Genomic DNA, 8,731 nt, shown 5'->3' with positions numbered 1-8,731 from the left:
TAAATTTTAATAAAAATTAATAATTGTGTGCAAAATTTATCTTCCAAGCGGTTGGAAAATGAGTTTTCCTTATGCAGTGAAAAAAACTTTGCCGTAGCTTAAGCTGAATTTAACTTATAAGTGTTTTTCTGTGACCTTGTTTCATGCATTATCAGGAGCCATCAGTCGGAGAAAATGAAACCTGCTACGTGGCTGTGGAGTTTGCGGATGTGTTCGATTACGCTGCGGGTGGAAGCCGTTTAGTCGTCGAAGGCGAAAGAGTATTCAAAGCTGGACATCTTTTAATAGTTGGTGTTGAAGAAGTTCACGATAAAGGCTTCAGTATTTTCTCGTCCTGCCTCCAGTCATCATCTCCAAGCTCGGAACCCCATACAATAAAAATTCGTACGAAAATCTCCTTCTCCAAATGGTTGTTTTCGTGTTCCTGTAAAGCTGGCAAAGGAAAGTGCAAACACGTCATGGCTGTTTTGTATCATTTGCTTAAGTATGTTTTATTTTATTTCTTTATTATTGCACATTTTGCACCAAGTTGGACTGTTTCACACTTTTTCAAAAGTGCGAAAATGTGAATGTGAATACTTGGAGAGTAGAAGTTCGACACGGTGAAATGGAGGCTACAAATACGGGAGGTTTTTGTAGGTTCTATCTTTAGCCGTAGTCGTTGGATCCAGTCTAGATACCGCGATTTGTCCGTTTTCAGAGGGAAGGCATGAAAAGAAATTCCGGGGCGATATCTCTGCTTACATCCGGGGACGACACAAAAAATACGGCTTTTGAATTTTGCAGATTATTCGGAGTCAGCTTCAAGCAAATTTCGTCCGACTTGCATGTTCTCCGGGCAATTTGCGCAGCTTTTGACGTCCATATTTCACACGTTCTAAGGAAAATATTTTGAAAAATATTAGAGCACTGATTGAATAGAAGCCAGATCTTTGTATTTTAGGTATTTTATGAACACTAAGCGGATATTTTTATATCAAATTTCATTAATTCGGTTTACCTCTCTCGCAGGTAGATTGACAGAGAGCGTGCTTCAACGGCTTTTTTTCACTACTAAATGACAATAAATTTTGGTTCGGAGCATCGAAACAGCTAAGAAAAACTATTTTTCAACAATTTCCACTAATGGTAAGATAAACACGGTACAAGTTTTCGAGAAATCAGTATATTAATTACAGAGAAAATATGCATCGGTTTGTTTACATATTTTTCACTCACACGCGAAACTTTCATAGGTGGCGACACCGTACCTTCGATGACGCGAATTGCACTGAAATGTCCTGTGCATTATTCGGGAGATCGAAGCTGAGTTTGACAGCCAGTTTATATGAAGCAAAGATAAACAAAACGCAAAGCAAAAAGTGGTGGATTTTAACAAGTAGTTTCAAAAAGATAATGAGTTTAATTTTGATATAGGTAAGCGTTAAATGAAAGAATAATGTTTTGCAGAGCTAATTAGGTTAAAATATATACATTAGCAACATTAGAAACATCTTTTTATTGCTGCAGAAAATGACACTTTCTCTGCGGTGGAAAAAATAAACACATCTTTAGGTACAAAATTATTATTGAAAATCAAATTATTAGTATCGAATTAACATTCTAAGTAAAAATGTAACGAGTTTTGTACAAGTGGTAAAAAAAATCGTGAACGAAATCAGTTTCTGGCAATGATTTTTTTCGCGTTTTTTTCAGGAGCTATTGGGAGAAAACGCAACCTGCAATGTATTTGTGGGCTTGGCAGATATTTTTAATTTCGCTACCGAAGGTAGTCGTTTGGTCGTCGAGGGCAATTTTACATACTTGGTGGAAGGATATGCAACGCGCGGATATGAAGATTTCAGGCACGGTTGGTTATTAACGGCTCAATCTCCATACTGAGCCATTGAAGTATTCGAGGTACCAAATATCATCCGTTCTCAATGAAAGGTTACAATATATTTGGCCAATATTTAATTTATAATCAGGAACGACTACACAAATCGAGCGACAAAAGCAATTTCCTTATTGTAAGGCAATTCGTCCAATTTTTTAGGTTTACATTTCAAAGGATCTGGTGAAAAGATTTACGAGTTCTTTTAGTGATGATTATATACAGCTCCGGATTATGTAACCTGATCATGCGAACAACATTTGAAAATGATTTCATTCAATGTTTGAAAATTTACAACTTCCCTTTGATCATGCTAATCTCAATAAAGGTACTCTTTTTCGATTCTGTATTGTGTGTCAACGGAATAAATAAACGGTTCCTGAAGTGGAAACTGCTTTACTAATCACTCTATTACACTATATCACTACCTATTCGTTACTCTATAAACTACAAAAGAATTTGAGGAAAAAATAGCTCTCAAAATACAGTTGAAAAACTCACGGTTTGTTAACATTTTCCTCATACATCCATAAAATCCGCTAGACGGCGACACCGTACCTTCTATGTCGCAAATTGTATATAAAATTAATTTATTCAAGAATTATTGTAATTGACATCACAATGGTAAAAACCGATTCACTATTTTGCACACAGTATTTGGACGAAACATTCTGTTCTGTACAGACGGAATTGTTATTTCACGTTACAATTTTTTTTGATAATCAACTGAATTGTTATCAATATATGTATAACCATTATTAAGGCTGGTTTAGACCTCTTGTGAACGTGAACGCGAACAAATAACTTTCGTTAATATTTCATCAGTCCATATATAAAACGCGAGGAAAACATCTTGAAACGATAGTAAGAAACATTTTCAAGTTGAAATACATATTTAAACACAATTCATTTTGATAAAAATGGATTAATTCAATATTTCACAACAATTCTGAATTCCCACCGTGGAATCGAGATGTTGGCGAATTCATCATAGTTCGTCGGCATCGGTGAACGTGAACGCGGAAACAATGGTGAATATAGACGTCAAAATGTTTCCCCGTTGATGTTCACGTTCGAATGTCCCAAGGCATTCTGAAAATTATTTCGCCGTGAACTGTAAAAGGATATGTTAAGCAACTCTCGAGTTTTCGGTGAAAATTATCATATGGCTGCAATTTCATTCGATCGGATCTCTACACAGGTAGAAAAACTAGAAGTAGAAGTTGCTTCGTATTTCCTGATGAGCCAGTTAAACCGATGTCGAACCGAAGAACAACGAACGCACCCATAACATGAAATTTGACATTTGATTTAAGGTAATATTATACTATCAGGCATGTAGCGTAACCGGCACGGTACGTTTCATGCAAGACAAATATTATTGCGTGTATTTTTTACAAGTTAAATGCATTTTTATTCAGGAGTCTTGTATTTTAATACATATTTAACAGTGTAAGTGATACAGTCTGAACTTTGGTTCTGTTTTTGATGATAAAATCATACAAATGTGCAAATGTTCCTTATTCCTAATTTGGCAATTGTTCACCATCTTGATGGTATTGTTTAAATTTAATTCCGAAAAACTACTTATAAACTATTATCTAATCTACTGTATAAAAATTTTTGATCAATTCATATTCAAAGAATTTACATTGTTCCACAAATTTAGCTTTTGTTAGCATTAATATTTGAATCAACTTTTGGATATTAGCCTCTTGATGGAGGTCCGAGATCCTAGTATCGAAAGTGCGATCAAGGATCATCCTCGACAGATCAGAAAGTACACAGATCGAACCAAAGCGGAACACCTATTCAAATTCTTCTCCACGTGCTGACGGAAGAGGAGTTTTTCATCTATCACTAGCCCCAAATATGTTACTTCAGCGGACCACTCAACCCTTGTACCATTCATCACCACAACGCAAGATGGAGGAGGTTTGAGTTTGGGAGACTGCCTGTGCAGGAACATGATTGTTTGGGTTTTGGAGGTATTGATTTTGATTTTCCACATGTTAGCATAATTAAAAAAGGCGTCAAGGCATCCTTGAAGCCTGTTTAAAATTTCACGAGGCATCCTCCCCTTGACGGCAATTGTGGTGTCATCTGCGAACAGAAAGAACACGCAGCCATCTCCCAGGGGAGGAATGTCGGAGGTGTAAAGGCTGTACAGCAAAGGGCCCAGCAGACTTCCCTGCGGGACCCCTGCCTGGATGGAGAATGTGTTTGACAAGCGACCATACAACGATACCCTGAACGACCTTTGCTGAGGGTAGTAGCGGATGAATTTCACGAGGTAAATTGAAATATTAAAGGAACAGAGCTTATATACAAGCCCGTCATGTCAAACACTGTCGAAAGCCTTTTCGGCATCCAACCGTGCAATGGCTGTGGACTTGGATACAGCCCTGTTCCTTTGGATGGTGTTCATCACTCTCACTAGTTGGTGGATAATGAAATGCCCCCGTCTAAACCCAAACTGTTCGGGCAGGAGGATGTTGCTGACCTCAACAATTTTTGCAATCGGTTTAATATGATTTTTTCAAAAAGTTCACCCAGCGCTGAAAGGAGGCTGATGAGTTTGTAGCTTAAAGATAGAGTTGGATCTTTCCTGGGTTTGCGAATCCGCACGATTTTTGCTTCTTTTCAGATGCTTGGATAATAATGCAATTCCAAACATCGATTTAAGATGTTGCTGAAGCTACACGATGCGACGAACACCCTAGAATGTTGGACGCTCGATGATTCGACGCATCGTGTAGTCGACTGACGAGCTACGAACCTCCAATGTCGAGTGTCGAATATTCGCGTTGGAAGGTAATCCGTTCGTTGTGGATTACCTTCCAACGCAGTGGCATGAGTCAAAGGATTTTTGTCATTCGTTGATTCGACACTCGATGACATTCGATACACCGCTACACGATTCGTCGGAATCTATCTTTGACAGATTGGTTTGTTTACGAGTTTTAAATGAAGGAACTATGAAATTGATTCATAAAGTTCAAAATGTTCGGCAAAATATTGCAGTTTAATAATGTTGATTTCAAGCATTTTTAATTTACAGCCCGATATCAGTACAATTGCTACGGCAGCAATTTCAATACTCGCATCGTCATCCAGTTTCCGAACGTTTTTGATGGTAAATAAAAACAATAAACCTTCTATCCAAATACTCGCCGATTGTTTGGACCGATTGCATTGAATCGAAAATTCACTTCACCGTGTAGCAGCACATTCGTCACAACATTTGTCGATTCGTCGAGTCAAATGTTTGAGTCCAACACTCGAGTGAAACGTTGGACGAATCGTGTAGCGCCCGCATGAGTAGCGAGTAGACTTTGGGAGTGAGCCTTTTCAGGATCAGATTGAAGATTCCTTCAAACCTGGGTGCCTTCATGTTATTAGTGGCTTTCAGCGCTGAGCAAACTTGTTGTGTATTTACCCTATCTACTCGAGGTACGGCACAAGGGGAGGCATATAGTTCTTGGACGCACTGCGCAACCTGCGGTTCGAACCGACTAGCCATATGCGAGCCAAGCAAATGCGACAATGCAATATGATTGCCTATCACATTCGCTGTCTCGATGGGCGTAAAGAGGAGACTATAGCCGACCTTGAGAGGAGGAACTGGTTTTGGATGGTTTTCACTACTTTGGCAATCTTCCAGAATGGTCTGGAACGATCATCCAAGTTTTGTACCATGCGCCCGAAACTATTGTTTCGGAGGGAGAGAGAGACCATCCTAGAAGCAATTTGCCTGTTCAGATCGATCACCTCTTCCTTTCTGCCGAGATCCCCGGTCCTCTGAAACTGGCGTCTAGGCACATTTCGCAAGTGGATCAATAGTTGAGTGTGAGAGTCAATATCAACACACTTACCCCTCACAGGAACACGCCGCACACACGCCACATCAGCCACGGCGTATTGGTGTATTGGCACCAATGGCGTATTGAAGTCTCTCTAGTGCTTGGTCGATGTCCTTCACTGATTGCAGCAGCGGGTTATCCTCGATGTTCTGGTTCACCATCCTTCCATACGACAGCCAGTTGACGTGATAGTAATCCTTTCGAAGGTTTCTTCAGCAACCATCGGCAGGTGATCGAAGCTGAGCTCATTGAGCGTCACCGGCTTGGCCAGCATGATGTTCGAAAGGAAGACGTCCAAAATCGATGGATTTTCCGCTGGTGTGGTGGTCGAAGAGAAGCCGCCCGTTTTGATTTTGTCGGTAGTTCCTCCAGTCCTCATGACGGGCGTTGAGATCACTCAAGTCAAGTCATTTTGGAACCGACGCGCCATCCCGCTGCTGTCCTGACACTGATAAGGGCAGGCAATGAAGTGTATGTTGCCGTTAGTCGATGCAACCTCCACACTAAGCGCCTCGATGGTCAACTTTTGCTCTTACCGAGCAAGCGTTTCAGGTGGCGATTTTTAGAGATCTAAGAGCCATACTGAATAATAAACTTACTAAACAATTGCATCTGCTCGGGCTTGATGCAGCACCCGGTGTTGGATGCGAGGCGAACATTGTCCAGCAATCACATCAGAAATAGCTTGACGAGGGGCATCTCGTTCTCGAGTGCCTGGATGGGTTGTTTGCTGGGTGGGTCATAGTGGGGGAAAATCTTCCGCCCTGAAGATCTTCTTCTTCCGTCCCGGTTGATTGTTGATCAACGCCTGATTGCGGGTATGTTTGAAGTATTCGGGTTTCGGTCACTGCCGGTCCGAACCCTGATGAACGCCGCCACAGTTGGCACACTTGTAGTTCACCTTACCAGCCCGTCCACTGGACACTCACTGGTGGTGTGGTCCTTGGCACACGTGCTGTAGCGAGAGTTAATGTTACAATTTCGAGTGATATGCCCAAAATTCAGGCACCGCTGACACTGGGTGACGTGGCGACGGCCGCCGTTATATGGTTCCCATCGGATTCTTAAGGAGGAAAAGAGAGCAGATCGCTTTAAGGGCATTCAGCGTCATCGTCCCTGTCTGGAAATGCACCGAGAACAGGCAGTCAGGATACTCTTCTCATTTTCAATCTTCGTTTCATCCGATAAATGGCACTTGCGATCAGCTTCAACCGTTCCTTGAGTTCAGCGTAATCATCTTCTGGTCGAAGTTGGGCAGGCCACGGATAACATCCTTGAAGGGTTTGTACCTCGGGATACCGTGGGTGAAAAACTTCATTTGGCATTCTTCAGGAACGCCTCGACCAGATCATAGTCATTCCGCTAGCGGAGAATAAATTTAGTGCCGATAGCACACAACTGATACTCTGCTGTAACACCCATCGATGCGAATTCACTGATTAGTTTGTCGAGAGAGACCGCTTTCACCACCAGCGGAGGGAGCTTGATTTTGGCTACTGCCAGGGTAGCAGTGTTCCGCCCGACGCGCCGAAGTCGCCTACTTTGCTGTTGTTCGATACGATGTCACACTCGCGATGGCTCGGCTCAGTGCGAGCGCTATTCAATGCGCCACCATCGAGTGCGTCATTAGATGATGCTTGCCTGACGAATGATTGCGTGTGTTTCAAATGTGTATGCGTATATATCCCAGCAAACATTAAATCGTATAATTTTGCACGTGCCAAGTCTTACAAGAAATCCGAATAAATCATAATCGCATATAACGGGTGTTAAATAAAAAATGAGATTTTTTTCAATCCCTTTCAGTAACTCAAATAAAGAGCGTAAAATTTTCTTTCTCCAAGAAAATTGCTCTTTGGGCTCCCTAGAAACAGTAGGCGTGTTTGGTTTTGCTAGTTTGAATTTAGTCAAAGCAAAAATGGCGTCGAAACAGCACGTGCTCCGCGAACGCATTGTACGGTTCTACGAAACGCATTTTCAGCAAGGAAAAAAGTTCACGGTGGCACATTTTAAGGAAGAAAATGTACCTGTTAGTACGGTATATCGTATCCTGGGTTCCCTGAACGTAGAGCGGAAGGTCGGAAGTGGTCGTCCGGTGACGATAACGACGAAGCAGAGGAATACATCGTTAAAGAAACTGTTTGACAACAAGGACGCAACCAGCCTGCGTGACGCCGTCGGAAATATGGCTGCTCCCACGTATTGATCCATCGGACCCTCAAGATGGAAGGAATCGTCTGCAGGAAGAAGACGAGGTCGCCGGAGTACATGGAGGAGCCGATTGAGACGGTTATATTACAGTGTCGGTGGATGACCAAAAAATACCGCGGGACGTCTTTCGTTCTGGACGACGAAAGCTATTTTCCGCTGTCCAAAACGCATATTCCAGGAAATGATAATTACTACTCCAGCGACAAGTCATCCACACCGCCTGAAGTGAAATACAAGTTCAAGCACAAGTTTGAAAAAAAGGTTGTGTTGTACATCGCCATTTCCGACCGGGGCATTTCAAAGCCTTGGTTGAAGCCGAGCGGTCTGGCAATCAACCAACAAATCTATCGAGAAGAGTACCTCGATAAAATCCTGCTGCCGTTCCTGAACGAGCATCACGCGGATGGGAAGTACGTCTTCTGGCCGGACAAGGCGTCTTCCCATTACGCCAAGAAGACGCTGGCGTATCTTGAGAAGAAAAAGATACCGTTCGTGCCGAAAGATCGTAACCCAACAAACTTGCCCCAGTGCCGCCCAATAGAGGATTTCATTGGCTCACTCAGTGCCGTAGTGTATAAAAACAATTGGAGGGCCAAGGACACGAAGCAACTGACTACAAGAATCCGGAATTGTATCCGGAAAATGGACGTAAAGGCCGTACAACGTTCTTGTGAGAGCATCGCGACAAAGTTGCGTCGAACAACAGACCACGGCCCTTACTCAAACATTCACTGACATTTTTTTGAAGAAAATACATTATGTTATTAATAAAAAATACTGAAAT

The 8,731-nt window shown here is 42.0% G+C and overlaps 1 long non-coding RNA gene across 1 annotated transcript; it reads left to right on the top strand.

The window, feature by feature from the left end:
• The first annotated feature begins 436 nt into the window (after window positions 1-436).
• LOC129779429 (uncharacterized) lies at window positions 437-2,195 on the top strand. The gene is made up of 3 exons (XR_008743644.1): window positions 437-943; window positions 1,012-1,416; window positions 1,696-2,195. It is a non-coding gene; the product is annotated as an uncharacterized LOC129779429 (long non-coding RNA).
• The last annotated feature ends 6,536 nt before the right edge of the window (window positions 2,196-8,731 follow it).

Source organism: Toxorhynchites rutilus, chromosome 3 (assembly GCF_029784135.1).
Source record: "Toxorhynchites rutilus septentrionalis strain SRP chromosome 3, ASM2978413v1, whole genome shotgun sequence".
NCBI classification, from domain to species: Eukaryota; Metazoa; Arthropoda; class Insecta; order Diptera; family Culicidae; genus Toxorhynchites; species Toxorhynchites rutilus.
The sequence above is the reverse complement of the archived record's forward strand: the minus strand, read 5'-3'. Positions and strand labels throughout refer to the sequence as shown.